General features: G+C 37.6%; 1 protein-coding gene across 5 annotated transcripts in view; it reads right to left on the bottom strand.

Moving 5' to 3' along the window:
* Nucleotides 1-18,321, bottom strand: part of NTRK3 (neurotrophic receptor tyrosine kinase 3) — a 472,049-nt gene that overhangs the window by 390,243 nt on the left and 63,485 nt on the right. The window lies entirely within an intron of this gene.

Here is an 18,321-nt window from a genome sequence, read left to right as displayed (position 1 = left end):
AGGACTATTCCATGGCTGAGTATGTAGAATAACCACTTGACTTCACCTTTCCTTGAAGGCTGTATAGGAAGACTTGTCAAATCATTAAAATCATTAGAACTAATATTTATATTGTGATCTGCATTTCTCAGAGAAATTTACATATGTGATTTCATATTAATTCTCACAATGATCCTGTGATCTTGGTGTGCTATTATTATCTCCATTTTATATAGTTTAAGAATCTGAAGATAAAAAGAGATTAAACAAATTACCCAAAGCTACACACTTTATTATTTGTCAGAATTCACACTCAGGCCTATATTTTAATCTAATTTGCCCTTCAACCTATTTGACCCCTGTGCCTTACATCACTTCTGCACAGCTTTACCACATGCCACAACCTACCCCTGTCTACCATTCAACTCTTCATTCACCCTCTGGATAACCTACAGCTTTAATTTTCCTTGACCCAAGAAATGAAGATAAAATGTAAAAACTATTGTGCATTTAGTAGGAAAATATTAATTCTATTTTATAAGAATAGGATTTACATGTAGCTTTGTTGTAACTTACCTATTACATAAAATATAGTTGGGAAATATTTAGCAAAATAAATTCACTACAATAGAACATACATAATGTTAATATATGGTTTTCTAAGTAGCCAATAGGAAAGTTCATGTATAGTTTAGTGGTTCTCATTTCTAATTGAGTTTGACATCACTGATGTAAGAAATATTATCCCAAAGATGTATAGCCAGAAAAACAGATAAATGTGTCCTATAGATAGAGCAGAATGAACATGCCTGTTGCTAACCAACTGCCAGTAATGGGCAGGTAAATTCAAGAGCCTCTTAAATTACAGTACCTGTCCTCAGGTCACCAATCCTGCTTCTAGTCCAGCTTATACAGTTATGATTCTGAGAAGCAATCTCTGTAAGAGGCACATACTGGAAAGCTGCTTCTGAAGGTGCCCTAGCCCTGCCTCCACAGCAACCATAGCCACTGGAAATATGGAAAGTTCTCACCACTTAAGTCCCTTGCACAATCTGATGGTTCCACATTATCATAGTTTGTGATTTTATCAGTCAAATTGCATTAAACAAAATGCATTACCATCTGCTTTTTCCCTGTACTCTAAGGGCCATTCCAGCTGACCTACAACTGAAAAGTTATATATATATGTATATATATATGTATATATATATACATATATATATATATATATATATATATTTTCTCCTCCACTAAAGTATGAACTCCTTGAAAGCAGTGATTTTTTTGCTTTCCTTTTTTCTTAATCAGAACAATACAGTGTTTTGCATATAGCAAATTCTTTTATTTGAGGCAATTTAAGATTAAGTGACTTGCCCAACTAGTAAGTGTCTGAGGCCAAATTTGAATTCAGGTCCTCCTGACTCCAGGGTCAGTGCTCTATTCACTATGCCATCTAATTGCCCCTAGTAATAAGTTACCAATAATACTTTTTTCATTCATTCATCCATTACTTGTATCCACGGAATGTCAAGAGATCCAGAGAAAGCCCCCCCCCCCCCCCCGAAAACTATGAATTCCCTGAGGAGATTTAGGGAAGGACTTGGAAAAGAGTCACACGGGATAAGGTGTTGATAGTTATTATCTGCATCAATGAAGGGAATACCCCCATCAAGAAGATCTCAGAAGCATGAAAGTATCCATATTTTATTGATCTCAGTTTTTGCTATGTCCTAACACTTTAGGAGCAATGTGAGTGCTGGCCTCTAAGTCAGTAAAAATCTAGTTACCTCTGACCCATATTGATCGTGTGAGCTGAGCAAGTAACTTCTTAGTGCTCTTGGTCAACTTCCTAAATCAGAAAAGCTGCGAACAGATGCTGGTTGACCTGTTTTGATAAAGGACATACCCTCATCCCTAAGTTCCCACAAAAATGAAATCATCAGATCCAATCTCTATGCTGTCCTCAAATTTTCACACTTCTCTGCTTCTATTCCAATTCCTATCCCACTATTCTATCACTTCAAAGGAATAAATAATCTCTAAACAAAACCTTACATGCTCGAGGGAGAAAATCATTAAAATGAAGCCTTTAACAACTAGTCCTTTGGAAATTAAAATAATCTCCCCAGATAATGTAGCTTAGAAGAAATAAACTAGATTGAGAGTCAAAAAATCTTAACTAGATCATTGTGAGACATTGGGGCAAGTCATTTGTCCTAAATGTGCCTCAGTTTCCTCATCTACAAAAAAAAGATTGGACTAGATTATCTTTGTCTCATTCTCTGAGGTCATTCAAGCCATTATTATAATTTAATTGAGCAGGGTTTTCTTAAAGGGGCACAACTGTATTACTAACATTTTGTATGTGGTTGCATAAACTACACAGTCAATTCTCATAAAGATTTTGAGTTAAATAAGTATAATTTTGGAGTTACCAAAAAAAAGTCTATTGACTTCTTAATGGAGCCCTAGACATAAACGCATCTATCACAAGATCAAATATATGATCAGATGCCTTCCCAGAGTCTGAATCAGTTTTGTGAAGTTAGAGAATGAGAAATCTTAAATTGGATTGTTGTTGTTTGTTTGTTTTTGAAGAAGATCATGATATCAGAGAGATGATGCCATGACATGCACATGAATTGGATTTGAGTGAGGCAGGGCTGTGCTAAGTCACCATCTGGGTCCAATGGTCAGATTTGAATCAGGACAACTGGAGATGGCCCTAGATGTGAGGAGTCAGGGTTAAGTGATTTGTTCAAGGTCACACAGCAAGTAAGTGTCAAGCATCTGAGGTTGGATTTGAACTCAAGTCTTCCTGACTCTAGGGCTGGTGCTCTATGCACTGTGATACTTAGCTTCTGCAAGAATCTGCCACAAGAATGGCAAAGTTCAGGGTAGCTAATAATGGGTATAGCACTAGTACTGGAGTCAGGAAGGCCTGAGTTCAAATCCGGCCTCAGACATTTAACAATTACCTAGCTGTGTGTGACCTTTGGTAGTCACTTTACCTCTAAGAATGACAAAGTTCCCCAAGGATGAGAACAAACTAGTGCTAATTTTGTCTTCTATAAATTCTATGTTCAAGATAGCATTTTTAACAGTGACATACTTCTTTACACCATTTCTCCCCCCACCCCACTCTGTGGCAATGAATTCTCATGAGAGACTCCTTCTCTTTATTAATAAGGATTCCCTTAGGCAGAAATACCCATAAGGTATCATTGCCTAATTCTAGCTTTAGCGACTGCATAAAAAACAAAGGAGCATTTCCAAGCTGACCCATCTTGAGAGTCTTCCTCTTTCTTTCCACTTATTTCCATGAACTATAGATCAGTAAGTATCTATTTATCTATACTATATATCTATCTTGATCCATTGAAATATAAACATGAGAAAATATAGTGCCTATTATGTACCAAGCCTAAGCTAAGTATTTTTACAACTATGATCTCATTTAATCTTCACAACAACCCTGGGAGTTTTTTATCCCCATTTTACAATTGAAGAAACTGAGACAAGCAGAGGTTAAACAACTTGCTCAGGGTCACACAGTTAGCATGTGTCTGAGAACAGATTTGAACTTAGATCTTCCTGACTCCAGACCTAGTGCTCTCTGATCTGAGAATTAAGCAACCATATTCTGAGCAGGCATCTCATAGTGCCATGGTCCCTGTTCTCTATCTCCACCCTCTAACTTTCCAAACCACTTTAAAATCATCACATGGATCCCAACACTGTCAAAGTCACCAGCTTATCAGCAGCAAATGTGCAAACCCGACTATCTGAGCTCAAGTGGGAGGCAGAGCAAGAGGAAGGGAAAAAAAAAAAAAAACATTATTAATAGCAATGTTGCACTCTCCAGACAGGGACTGGCCTCCCGCAGTAGCTCAGTGTAAGGAGCACTCAATGGGGTCAGAGAGAAGCTCTGTATCTTCTAGATACTGTCAGATAGAGGATAGTAGAACTGTGTGAGGGAATAGCCAAGCATCAATGAGACCATGTAGGGCATGAGCCCTAGGAGAACAGTCTAGTCAAGCAACCTGCCTTCATAGTCATCTTTCAATTATCTAGGGGAAAAAACCAAAACAAAACACTAGAAGCCAGCACAGATGATCCAAAAAAATATATATTATTCGGGGGGGGGGGGGGCAGGGTGCTAGGTGGCGCAGTGGATAAAGCCCCGGCCCTGTAGTCAGGAGTACCTGAGTTCAAACCCAACCTCAGTCACTTAATAATTACCTAGCTGTGTGGCCTTGGGCAAGCCACTTAACCCCATTTGCCTTGCAAAAAACAAAACATATTATTCCAAACTCATTTCTACCTGCCCTTGGAATATGATGATTTTCCACATTCCTTCACACATGCTTACATATATATATATATACATATATGTATGATAGACATACAGATATATAGCTACATTGTAGATATATGTATGTTTGTATAGAAATATATACATATGTGGAGATATAAATATTTGTATATGTGCATTACATACATATAAAATAGCACATATATATGACATTTATATAGCCTCATACATATGGATTTGTGTATAAATAATTGTGAATATATGAATTATATTTGTGAGGCAGCCTAGCACAGAGGATCCAAGGACCTAAAGAATCCAAGAAGGAGCCAAAAAGGCCACAGTTCAAGTCTAATCTCCAATAGATGCTAGCTATGTGACTTTGGTTACACAATTCAGTAACAACCTCTCAGGTCTCTAGGGAATTCTCTAAGGCCACATATTGACTTAGAAAACTACATGTTGTTTATATTTTATTGTATTTTTATTTGTTTTGTTAAAAATTCCCAATCACATTTTAATTTGAATCAGGAACAAGGATTTACAAACTGCATGTTTGACAACAAGGCTCTAAAATGTAAGTTGCAGAGAATATGTCTATCTGCTTTGGCACAAGAATTCTTCTTATCTAAAAGTTCCCTATATCAATGATGGATGGATGGATGGATGGATGGATGGATGGATGGATGGATGGATGGATGTTTGGGTAGATGGATGGATGGATGGATGGATGGATGGATGGATGGATGGATGGATGGATAGATGGATAATCATTTCCAGATAATATGAAAATGAGTCCCAGTGTTATCTAATTCCACAAAACACTGACATCAGAGTTGTGGGATTCCAGGATATTTTCATAGTGTTCAGTGTCCTTTATAGTTTCTGCAGTCTTTATTGCACAACAGTTTTAAAACTGTTGGTTCAGGGGTAGCTAGGTGGCAGAGTGGCTAGAGCATTAGCCCTGGAGTCAGGAGGACCTGAGTTCAAATCCAGCCTCAGACACTTAATAATTACCTAGCTGTGTGGCCTTGGGCAAGTCACTTAACTCCACTGCCTTACCAAAAAAAAAAAAAAACTGTTGGTTCAGTTTGATGAATTGACTATTCCCTCTTTTTTTTTAATACTCCCCTCCTTTAGGGTATGGATTACACCTTTCTCTGTGTTCTCCTTCCTCTTTCTGGATGACCTCACAAAACTTTTATCATTTTATAAACCACGTTAGAGTAGTGCCAACTCCCCTGGCGACTGCAGACCCTGAATAGGAATATATGAAAACAAAATGTGCCCATCTATGTAACATAATAGATAGAACACCAAACTTAAAAGTCATTAAGACCTGGGTTTGAATCTACTCTCTGGTACTTACCATTTGCTTCCAGGCAAATTACTTTACAATTCTTAGATTTATGTGTTTTTTTCCTGTAGGATGGGAACAATAATCACACATAGCTCATAGGATTTTTTTTGAGAGAATCAAATGAGATCATGCCTAATGAGTATTTTTCAAACCTTAAAATACTCTGTAAAATAGTAAATATGAATTACTATTATTAAGACACCCACAAGTAAGTAGAATTTTCCTTAGGCATGAATATACTTTTCTGCTCAGAGCTTTATATTGGTTGAATATACATATAAGTGTTGTTCCTTTGGACACAGTCATACTTCATTTATTTAGCATCATTGAGGGATGAACTATTCCACATAAGTGAGTTTTACAGATAGCTGACTTGCCCCTTTAATCATGATTTATTTTTAACTCTTCTAGATGGTAATCTTTCCAAAATGCATAATACATTTTCCTGCATAAAAGAACCATGAATGTAATTTCAGCTTTTCTTGATAACTAAAAGTCTTCATTAAGTACAACCATTATTACTCTCTGAAAGAATCAAGCTTTAAGGCCTATTGAGGTGTGTTGGACTCTTTATACCTACACTAACTGGTTTACTGTGTTTTTAAACTTTCCTGTCTACAATTTAAGGTTTTCCTTTGTCTTCTCCCACTGTCAGTTACTCACCCTGATTGTCATCTCCAGCAACAAGCTTTAAGCCTCCCCTCCTTTTTCTCCCCAGTAATTTGCTGATCCTGTATTCTGGGAAACAATCTAATCAAGTCACTAGGAACTGGGACTGATGAACAGATACATAAGCCTTGACTGTGAAGTTGAAGGGTTGTTTTAGGAGTAAAGCAACTGGGTTTTAGAGTTCAGACTTGCTAACATCTTTGGCAATCCAAAGACTTGTTTTGTTTCTCTCCAATTTCTTTGTCTGGGTTCTAGATTGGATAAGTGATAAATGAGGTTTAATCCTGACTCAGGTGTGCACCCAGAATTGTCTTCAGTACTTCCACCTTTAAAGATATATCCATGCAAAGCCTTAAGTAATTAGGCAATGCTTGGATTTCTCACCTTTAATGTAATCCACTCTGCTCTTGAAAAGATAAGTAGCTCCTTGAGCCAAAAGTAGTTAGATACACATTCCTAAATGCTCCTTCCACAATATATCCAGGGAAGACCCCAAGAGACTTTTGCCTTCTCGTCTAGATCATTCCAAGAATGACAAGAAAGCTAGGAGGGTGAGCACTGGTCAGCCAGGCTGGCTCCAATGGCCTGTTTATATTTTGATGCCACATTATGAAATTAGTCCAAGATCCCAATAAGGCCCCCAAATAAGTCAACATGCAGAAAGGAATGTGTGAGCGGCACTTTGGATGCCAACATCTTATAGGGCAATGAGAAAATTGATTTGTTATCCAGGAGTATTATGTCTAGTGTTCCAGACAGAAGCATTAGCTTTCAATTATCTGATATGTTTAGCATTATAAACAAAACGTCTGGAGCAAAAACTCCACGGAGTATAGACACTAAGGGGGTTGGGAAGATCCTGCTTATGTAGACAACTCTGCAGCTGTTGAGGGAAAGGAGGTTCCAGGGAGCCAAGGTACCAAAGGGTGGGTGCTGTCTCATCCTGGTGACCCTGGTATGACAGCAGACCAAGGCAAGGGGAAAAAACAGCTGCATTCCTAGGTGCTGCATTTTCCAATGAAAGAGCAGAATCTATTAGGCAGGATAAAAGTTACAATTTAAATCCTGCAGTTTAATAGGAACCCAGAGCAGGTGGGTCAATATACTGATAAACGAGTTCTTATTAGGGGAGAATGAGCCTCTTCACATACCTGAATTCACAGGATATCTAAATAGTAACAATAACCCTCACAACTTTCTTTTATATTTTACTTTACTATAAACAATATTTGATGTTACTTTAAATGTTATCTCATCTGATCCTCACAACTATGAGATGTTGGCAGGATAGGGATTATCTTCCCCATTTTAGAAGAAGAAACTTAAAGCTCAGAGCAGATATACCATGCCTGTTTCACATAGATATAGTTGGGAGAGGTGGTATTTAATTCCTCATACTTTCTAATAATGGCTAGTATAAACTTACTATTACTCCTGTTACTAAGATTTAGATTGACCCTCTGGAGTCATGGATTTTTACCTGATCATTTTAGAAAGTACAGGATTCTTTCCATTTCACCCCAAGGCACCGATAATAATATGTTCCCAGATGGAAACAAGGTTCCATGGTTTGGGAGCACTTAGAAAGGAAAGGAGTGCTTGATGAGAAACAACATAATTTCCATAGAATATCATGCCACTAAACTCATTTTTCTTTTTAGCAAGATAATTGGAATGTGAGATCTGTTGATGATGCAGTATAACACTTGATAAAGTCTTATTTTGTCCTATGATTCTATATATTGTGATATGACCCTATACCTTTCCAACAAAAATGGAGAATAAATGATTTTACTATTAGCTACATTCAGAATTTGTTCCATAACTGGTTCCTACATGTTTAATATATTGATGGAAACCTGGAGAGGGATCTCCAGTGCTCCTGGGATCTATCCTTGGATGGGTTTGTGCTCTATCATGGTATGCTTTCTAAACCTGTAAATGACACAAAGATACCAGCTGACATATTTGAAGACAAAATCAGGATCCAGAAAATCCCAATAGGCTAAAACAACAGGCTGAATCTAATTATAGCTAAACTTCAATTAGTGCATATAATGGCTTCATAAAGTGATTACATGCATTCACAGTCGTACTATTCAAAGTTGTATTTATGTAAAATATGAAAATTGGCTTCAGGCCAGAGAAATTATGTAGTGCAAACTCAAATAATGTGACTAACCACACTGGATTCCTTAGGGTTAAAAGTAAATTGATGTTGTTCGATTCAAAAAATCAATTGCATGTATACAGGATAAGGAAAAAACAGATAAACAATAGTTCATGTGAAAAATACTTAGAGATTTTAGTAGAATACAAACTCAGTAATAGTGAACAGTTCAAAATGACAACCTGAAAAGTTTGTTCCAGAGGAGAGAACAACAGCAGTATAACTTTTCTTGCTAATGTGACATATCATAATCTTTGGCAAAGCTAATGGGAATATAGTGTCCAGAAGCTGGTACCAGGAGCTGGTACATGTCAAGATGCAGATAACCAGGATAGGGAAGGGTTCGAAATCTTGCTATATAAGGGTCAGTTCAACTAATTGGAGATGTTTTGCATCAAGAAAAGAAGACTGGGAGTGGAAGGGGTGGAGGAGAGAGCAAGGAAAAGGCATGACAGTTATTTTCAAGTATATGAAGGACTGCCACAAGGAGGAGGAATTTTTATTTTCCTTGGAATCATGAAACATAACTAGAGAATATGTGGCAAGTAGACAGAAGTAAATTTCAGTGAGATATAAGGGAAAACTCCCTTAGAATTAAAGCCGTCTAAAAGTGGAATGGGCTGTCTCCAAAGGAAGTGAGTTTCCAGTGACTAATAGTCTTCTAGCAAAGGCTAAATTTCTTGAATATGTGGAAAAGATTGAACTAGATGTTCTCTGAAGTGCTTTCTAACTGTTGTACTTTATGATTAAATGAAATCCCAAAACTATTTGAACAAGAAGTAATATTTTCCAGGTTGGCTTCCGCAAACTCTTGCTATTAAAGTCTTACTGATGAATGCTAATCATTCTGAATTTCTTCCATTTCTGTACTATTTTGTTCCAGAGGGATATTCCATGAGCCAAATCCTTTAAGAGAAGAAGGATAAGACCAGGAGTGCCCTGGGAAATACCAAAGTACCTCCATTTCTTGAAACTTAAATTGGGTTAGTTCACACCATTTCAAACGACCACTACCATGATTTCAGCTACTCATCCTCCCAAGTCCAAGTTGGCAGATCACTGTGGATGGAACTCATTACTCTAGTATCTCAACAACCCTAGGAAAAAGTCTGGTAATATGGTGGAAATGGAATAAAGTTGTTCTGGAAACATTTCCTCAAAAGGAAAGATTTTAATAGTAAGAGTATTTATTCTGAAATGAAATCAAATTAAGGCCTGTGCTTAGGAAAATAGCTATTCAAAGAAAATTAACTTTGACCTCTATTCTCCTTTACATAAGTCCCTTCAAAACCCTATAAAAGTTGGGAGGTACAAGGACATTCAAAACATCACCATCCTATTGTCAGCAGCATCAGGGCTTATCAACAGGAGAAATCCCATTCCTTGAAATTGTAGAAAATGATCAAAAAAATTATCCCAAAGATGATCCAAGCTTACAGAAGACAATGGCCCTACTGGTCATTAGAATAGCAGGACTTGAAGCACCTGTCTAATAGGCAGGAGGGTGAGAGATCTTCAATAACTTGAATACAGTTTAAGAGTTTTTAGGTATAAAAATCCCTTAACCCTTGTGACCTCAAAGTCAGAGTACTTGATGTCCCAGGTCTTGGTGGGACTAGCAATTAAGCAAAGAGACAAGGGTTTCCTCTAGCCTTCTACAGAGTTCAAAATGAACCCTAGAGCATTTAATATGCCTGGGCCCTTGTAGTTCTTAGAAGAAGGAATATGATTCAGGGTAGACTTGGCTTGCTCTAGCAATCTGTGGAGAATAGACAAGATAGAAGCCTTCCCTGCAAATCTTCTGAATTAAACCAGATTTCTTATTCTTGAACTAGAATAAAAGAATGGTGGTTCTCCAGCTATAAGAACAAAATAAAGAGCAACCTAGAGCAGAGGAAAAGATATCTTCTTTAACACTCTCTGACCACTTTTCTCTTAGTATCCCCTAAAGCTCATCATTTGTATAAAGTCCAATAAGAGTAAAAAAGAATTGTGTCTAGGAGTAGCTTGCCCTGGGCATCCTGGGAGAGCTATCCTTCAGGTAACATATTTCCCCAGGAAAATATAAAGCAGCCAGGCCACCCTTTACTGTATTATAAAGCACTTATCACTCATTTAATAACTACCAGCATAGAAGACTTAATTCACTCAATATGGAAGTTATAAAACTGAATCAGTAAGTGAGCATTAAGCTAAAATGTGTTGCATAAAGACTTATGAGGGCAATATTTTCCCCTATTAAAAGGGCAAATTTCCCCACTGCAACTCTGCTCCTGGATTACATGGAAAAGGTATTCAGAAGCTGAGGTTGGTTATATCTGCAGAGGGCAATTCCAGGTCGCTAAGAGGAGACAGAGTCCTTGCCTTCAAAGCATTCATTATCACGGAAACCTGAGGGTGTCGTTGTGATTAGTCAAGGTAACCATCATAAAAATAAGATCAGTTTGGTGATGCAGATCTCTCTCCTCTGTGCGTATCTAATCCTATAGTTAGAGCATTAACAGAGTCAGGAAAATGGAGGACAAACTCATACAATGGAGAAGGACCAGGAAGAGATGGGTCAGGAAGCAGAGAAAGATATCTAGAGGTTATAGTAAAGGAGATAGACCCTGGGGCCATCTTCATAAAAGATGCAGGCATATGCAGTCACATGGGGATACTACTCAAGGCAATTAAAAGTAATTGGGTTGGGAGTTGGGAAGAGGTGGGAGGAGGGGACAGTAAGTAGCACCTATCCCTTATAACAGAGAAAGGGAATCAGTCAAAAGGTTCAAGAGTCCAATTAGGCAGATCGGGAGGAAGGGACATAACTATAGAGACCACACTTACTCCTCCCACAGGAGAAAATTTAGATTTCCCTCTTGCTGACACCTCTCCTTCCTTCTGCTGGGAGGTTCCTCCCTGTAAAGAGCTCCCTACCCTGTTCTTTTCCTTATTCACTTATTCCTTCATATAACTTATCTATTCATACAAATTCAATTACCACTGAAATATAGTTTTCACAAAGATCTGCAGTTCTATCCTGACCACTAATTTTTTCCCCACTTCAGTCTTTCTTGACATCTCCATTTAATGTCAAAAGCTCCTAAATCATTTGTCATAAATAGCTCATTGTCTTTTGCTGGAAGGATTATATTTAATTCATACTTTTCTATACTCAACCTCACAGGATTCTTGCCTTGGAGTTATCATTAACTAAATTTTTTACTATTTCCTGACAATTCTTCTACCAAGATATTTCTCTTATCCTTCTCACTTCTCCAGTTACAGTTCTAGTCTAGGTCCCAAAATTTATTTCCTGGCCAATAGACCAGTTAATAACCGCTACATCCAGTCCATCCTGGCTCTGTTTAGTCCTAAAAAAATAACAAGTTACTTTTCCTCATGGTAGATTTTGATTCTGTTACTAAATTTCTCAATAGCCTGCAGTAGCTCCCTAGTTCCTCTCTCACCAAATCAAACTCCTTATAATGAGCTTTATATCATGAACAAATAAAAGGTTTTCTGTACTCATGAAAACCCTCCCATTTCAATCTACTGGGATGTCAACTCCTGGAAGAAGACATATATGGATAAGAATTCATTTATTTAATCAATTAGAACTCGTTTAAGTGCCTAGTATATGCTGGACATAGAATATAAAGACAGGCCTGGAGTCATGAAGACTCATCAAGTTCAAATCTGGCCTCACACACTTATACTTGATGTGTGACCCTGGGCAAAATCTATTTGCTTCAGTTTTCTAATATGCAAATGAGTTGGAGAAGGAAATGTTAAACCTTTCCAGTATCTACCAAGAAAACCTCAAATGAAATCAAAAAAATTCAGATACATGACTGAAATGACTAAAGGATACAACTAATAGAGTATAGAGTTCTTAAAAGCAGAAAATATTTGCTTTTTTATTAGTTTTCCTTCTTCCTCACTGTGCACACCATCCATGTGTTTTGCCAAAATTTCAGTGGAGACAAAGTTCATGGTAGAAGGAAGTAGAAATAGCCTTTTAAAAACCATAAATGAAGGTGACAGGGGAGGTAGAACATGACAGGACTTATTTGTTAAGTTGGTTAGTTTTGCTGAATCATTTTTTCCCTTTAAAAAATTCTTGGTAATGGAGCAGCTAGGTGGCACAGTGGATAGAGAACCAGCCCTGGATTCAAGAATAGCTGAGTTCAAATCCAGACACTTAATAATTACCCAGCTGTGGGGCCCCGGGCAAGTCACTTAACCTCATTTGCCTTGCAAAAAACTAAAAAAAAAGGGAAAAAAATCTTGATAATACAAAACAAACCCAGGGAAGTGGGAGGAACATAGTGAACATATAAGTAATATAAAAATTTTCATAAATAAATGGTACACATGACCCTTATTTTCTCCTCCCCTTCTACATGTCAAAAGCTCTCTTCTATCAGAATAAAGAGATAGGAATGGAGTACATATAAGCACTGGTACCCTACTGTTCTACGCCATTCTTTGCCTTTGTCAGGATAGATGGATAGATAGATAGATAGATAGATAGATAGATAGATAGATGATATAGATAGATATAGATATAGATATAGATATAGATATAGATATATACACATAAATACATACGTATACACAGAGACACACAGGCATATAAATATACATATATATATATAACATTTTTCCTAATAGCATCTTAGTTGAAAAGTTTGGGATGGGGAAGAATAGGAATAGTGGCAGTTAATTGTGTAAGAAACAGTGGTAATGTGAATTCTGGAGTGGCTGAAGGTATGGCACCCTACTTGCCACACATTCTCTGCAGGAATCTCATTCTAGCCCTCTCGAGAGCTGCCACCAACACTACTCATTAGATTATAAGTTCCTTGAGAGCAAAGACTGACTTTTTGCTTTTTTTATATATCCCCTAGCGTTTAGCACAGTGCTTCCCATATGGCTGGCACTTAATAAATGCTTATTGACTATCTACTGCCAATCTTTTGCTGATCATGAACCAGGAAAAATACCAGACAAGGAATCAGAAGCTCACTGAATTCCAAGTCACTCCCTATTAAAGTCATTTGACCTTGAATAATTCACTCTAAGTTTCTGTTTCCTCATGCATAAAATGAGTAGAGTAGATGAGATGATCTCTAAGTTCCCTTCAAGCTCTGCCATTCTTCATTATGTAATTCTTTGATTTTAGTTATTTCCCACTATACCCTAACTTGTTCTTTGCATTCAGATTCAGATGATACACTTGACATAATCCATACATAATTCACTTACTGTTGCCTTTAAGCAGAGCCATGGCAAACATTTATCACACCAGGGGCAAGTTTCACAAGATACAAACAAGTCAAGAAGCAAGAAAATTATCATCAACTTTTAAAGACAAATTCATTTTGAGGTAGAAGAAATGGAGGGTTTAGAACATCACCATCCAGGACACAGCGAGTGAGAGCTAGAGTCAGTGGATGGGAGGAAGGTGAAATTAATTATTTTTATTAAACAAGTACTAAATCCAGTTGTTTCTGTAGCTACTAAAGGAAAGTGAATTCTGTCAATATCCTCTAAATTTTAGCCCCCTAGAAGAAAGACACTGCACCTGTCATTTCTGTTCTGAATTCAAGGAACTAATGCAGGGCCTAGGGAGGGGGTCTGTCTCTTCTATCCATTCCCTTCTCATTTAGCATCAAATGTTTTCTAAATGAATTAATATAGGATAAGTTTGCCAGTATCACAGAGAAATGAAAAAATAGCCCCATATCCAAAAATTTCATAGTCTACTAAGACATTTGGAAGATATAGATACAAGTAGCCAGGTTTTCTATAAAGCAAGAATCAAATGCATGTCTATTGTGATTCAATGAGGAGCCTCCAGATAGGAAGTATATGCTTTATCTGACCTTATAAATCATATTTCATACCACTTGTTAGAAGCCATCAAGTACCGATGCATTCACCCATGAGATGGAAGCATTACATGTCATGGTCTGATTTCTGGGCTTTCATAAATTAGGAAACCTATTTTTGGAGAATTGTCACCTGGTCTTTCCACTTCTCTATTTCACTTTAAACTTTCCAGCATTCTAAGAGATATTATCTGTTCCATTCATTAAGCATTACATTGAGCAACAAGATAGCAAACTAGACATTTGCTCTGACTCCCATGATCTCTCAAAACTCTCCAAAATAGAAATTAAATGCCAAAGATAAAGAAGCTTCCATTGTCTCCAAAGTCTAGATCAAACTCAAAATCCAAAAGATTTTTTTTAAATAGGAGAACTGATGCTCACTAACCTTGAATTCACTTAGCACCCATCCCCTACTTCCTACACCATTGATATCAAGGTTGAACTAGCATACCTGAGGATATGATACAAGCTTACATCAAAACCTACCCCTACAATTTAGTGTTCCCTCCCTCTTTCCAATGCCGTGGAGGCCACAACTCTGGACTGTGGAAGTTTTTTTGGACCATGAGAATCCTCTTGGCAACAACACTTCAGAAGTCAAAGCTTACTAGGAGCTTCAACCTCAAAGAACCTATGCTGCGAAGCTCTGAACAGAGCAGGGGACCACTTAGTTCAAGAGTATAAGGAGTTCGTATAATATAATGATTTCATAGAGGTGTGATGAGTTGACTTTAGTTGACAAGTCTTTTATTCAGTACTTTATAAGTGGAGTCTTATATTCGTAAAAAGAGCCAAAGAAGACAAATGTCCAAGAGTCAAGGATGAGTTCAGAGTCTTTAAACCTCTGGACTAGCATAATTCCTATATTCACTAAATTCTGACTTTGTTCATCCGTCTTTAAAATCCTATGCTTTTGTCTCATTTTCTTCAAAAAGCCTTTCCAAACCAAAATCACCTAATTTCAGCCACTACAAGAAATTTTACTGTGTCCTTTATCCTTCTCATCTCTCTAAATTATTTTGCATTATTTTAGCAAGATTGCTATTCAGTGTATTTATGTGATACCCTCACTTGAGTATGGAGACATTATTTACCCTGTTTCCATCATAAGAAAGCAATTTCCTTAAGGGCAGAGGCTATTGTCTTCTATTTCTACATCTTCATGGCATAGTGGAAAGAGCACTGAACTTGGAAGTAAATCATTTTTCTAGTCCCAGCTCTTCCACTTACTGCCTCGGTGACCTTGGGGGAAGCCACTTAACTGCCAGGGCTGTAACATCTTCATCTGTAAAATGGGGATAACATGCCTCTGAAAGGTTGTTATCAGGACCTAAAGAATTGATGTATATGATGTGCTTTGTAATAATAAAGTGATATCTGAGAATACATGTTAAAATTTATATGTGTATATAAATTATAACCTCCTCCCCATACAACATAGCAGAAACTATTTTATATGCAAAATGGTTGAAAGTCAATTGGACAACTGACTTCCTGGATATTTCTTCCTCTTGTCATTGACACTAGAATAGAAATTTGAAGGAGAAAAAGTGAACCTCAAAGCCCATTTCTAAAAAGGAAAATGTCCTGACCTGTATCAAGTTACTTGATCAGTCAATCCATTTTTAGAAAAATGAAAAATATATAAAGAAAAGAAACAGGATATGTTTGTGCCTACCCTGCATCAGACAATGTAGATCGTGATCCATTTTCCTTTCCAAGGCTATCACTTCCAACCAATTGATCTTGGTTAAAAAAAGATACCCGATAGCTCTGAAAATATTTGTCCTTGAAGAGGATCTTAAGGTCTGAAGGGAAACATCAGCAAAGTTCTAGATCCAAGAAAAGGGAGTAAAAATGTAAAAGAAAGACCCTAAACTAGGAAATAGCCAGTCTGCTATGGAACACACAGGGGAAACTAGGACATAGTGCCCAACTATTTAAGGTTAGGAATCCTAGGAACATCAAAGCAAATTTACTAATTTCCTCCTCAATTTCTATTATACCTTTTCCAGGGTTTAAATAAAGAAGACCCTGAACAAAATAGCCCCCAACCCTGCCACCTCAAAGCCTCTCATCTCCTCTAAAACTGACACCCTTTAATGAAAGTTGGTGACAGCAGGGCTTAGTTAGGGAACTAGGGGCTTTTTAAAACGAATACCACTGCTAGTTTCTGAAATAAAACCCAGCAGGCAGGAAGACCCCGTTTAGTATGCCAAGGACATGGCAGAGGCTGGAGGCACTGACTTCCAAGAGGAGATTAGCCAGGCTCAATACACACTGCTCTGGCTGAGTGATGACTCAGGAGAGGAAGTGATAGCCTCCTGTGAATATATGAAAAGAAGGAAAAAGGAGGGAGGGACAACGGGAGAGAGGTAAGAGGCAGGAGGAAGGGAGGGAGTGAATTAAAACCATGTGGAATTTAGTTTCCCCCATCAGATCCAGTTTACCTCAGCTCTGCCACAAATTATTGAGTAATATTAAGCAATCTGATGGAAACTGCATCGATGGAAAGATCTCAAATAATAAATGAACTAGCAATCAAATATCTATTGTGCTCAGTTTCAGTGTTTTAATCCCGTTAAGACCCGTTCTGCTATTTATGTGGGGCAGAGTGAAGATCCACATAGTAACTTTCAGTATTATCCATGCACCACTCAGTCAACTATATTGTTATATGTTTCACTGGGAAAGGACATAAGATGGTGTGCTAGCGTGTAATAAGGGAAGGGATACTAAAGTTGATGTCAAGAGGACTTGATTTCAAATCTCAACTGTGACTCTGAGTTCTTTGGATTTAAATCACTCTTAAACAAAAATGAAGGAATCAGCCTGAGTCTTTCAGCTTCAAAAACAACTTCTATGATGTTATGATATCATATAAACTGTCCTCACTATATAAGTGGGGATATTCTACTGAGAGTATCAAGTTTGGTCCAGAAAATGACTCCATTTTTAATAAGTAAATTTTGAATTTAGAGCAGATATCAAAGATCAGCTGAGGCCCAGAGAGAAAAGATGCTTTGCCCAAGGTCACACTCCAAGCTAATGATAGAACTGAATTTGTCTCCTACTCCCAAACCAATGTTTTTCTCACTGCACCAAAGTTGTAATGTGAGTAACTGTAATCTAGGTTTCCTGGTGGCTGGATACCAACTGGCATTCAGTTTGGATCTTTGGAGAAAGATACCAGCAGAGCCAAACCACCACTACCCTAGACCTTGCTTTGACATTCTGTGGGAGCTGAGAAAACAAAATAAAATTACCTTCTCAAGCAAAGATAGTCACCTAGATGGAAGCTGAAAAAAATGGCATTGCGTAAGCATCTGGGGACTGACTCTGAATCTAACACTTTTCAAATATATTAAGATTTTTCTTCCTTAAAGTGTCACATTATAATTAAGAAGATGAAACTTAATGGGGATAAAAATAAAGTCTTATACCTATGTTCCAAAATCAACAGTATAACTGCAAGATAGGGAAGACACAGCTAGAAAACAGTTCTGTAAAAATATCTAGGGAGTTGGATAGACTTTTAGTGCCCCCCCCAAATAGCTAATGTGACATTAGATTGTATCAGGAAAGGTGCTATATCCAGAATCAGGGAGATGATAGTCTCGCTGCACTGCGAAAAACTCAGACTACATCTGGAGAACTGTGTTCATTTCTTGGTACCACGTTTTAGAAACGACAAAGTTGGCAGGGGTGACTCATGTTTATAATCCTTTCACTAGGGCGGCAGAGGCAGATGAATTGTTAGAGTTTGAGAGTTCTAAGTTGAAGTTAATCAGGGATCCAAAACAAGTCTGGAACCAACATGGTGAGAACAGGAGAGGCAGAAGGAAGGAGGGAATGTTGCCTAAGGAGATGTGATTCAAGCCAGTTCAGAAACAGAATAGCTCAAAATCCCGGTTGCTTACCAGTAGTGTGTCCTTGAGTGGCCACTACA

Source organism: Macrotis lagotis, chromosome 4 (genome assembly GCF_037893015.1).
Source record: "Macrotis lagotis isolate mMagLag1 chromosome 4, bilby.v1.9.chrom.fasta, whole genome shotgun sequence".
Taxonomy (NCBI): domain Eukaryota; kingdom Metazoa; phylum Chordata; class Mammalia; order Peramelemorphia; family Peramelidae; genus Macrotis; species Macrotis lagotis.
Note: the sequence above shows the minus strand (reverse complement) of the source record. Positions and strands in the feature narration are given on the sequence as shown.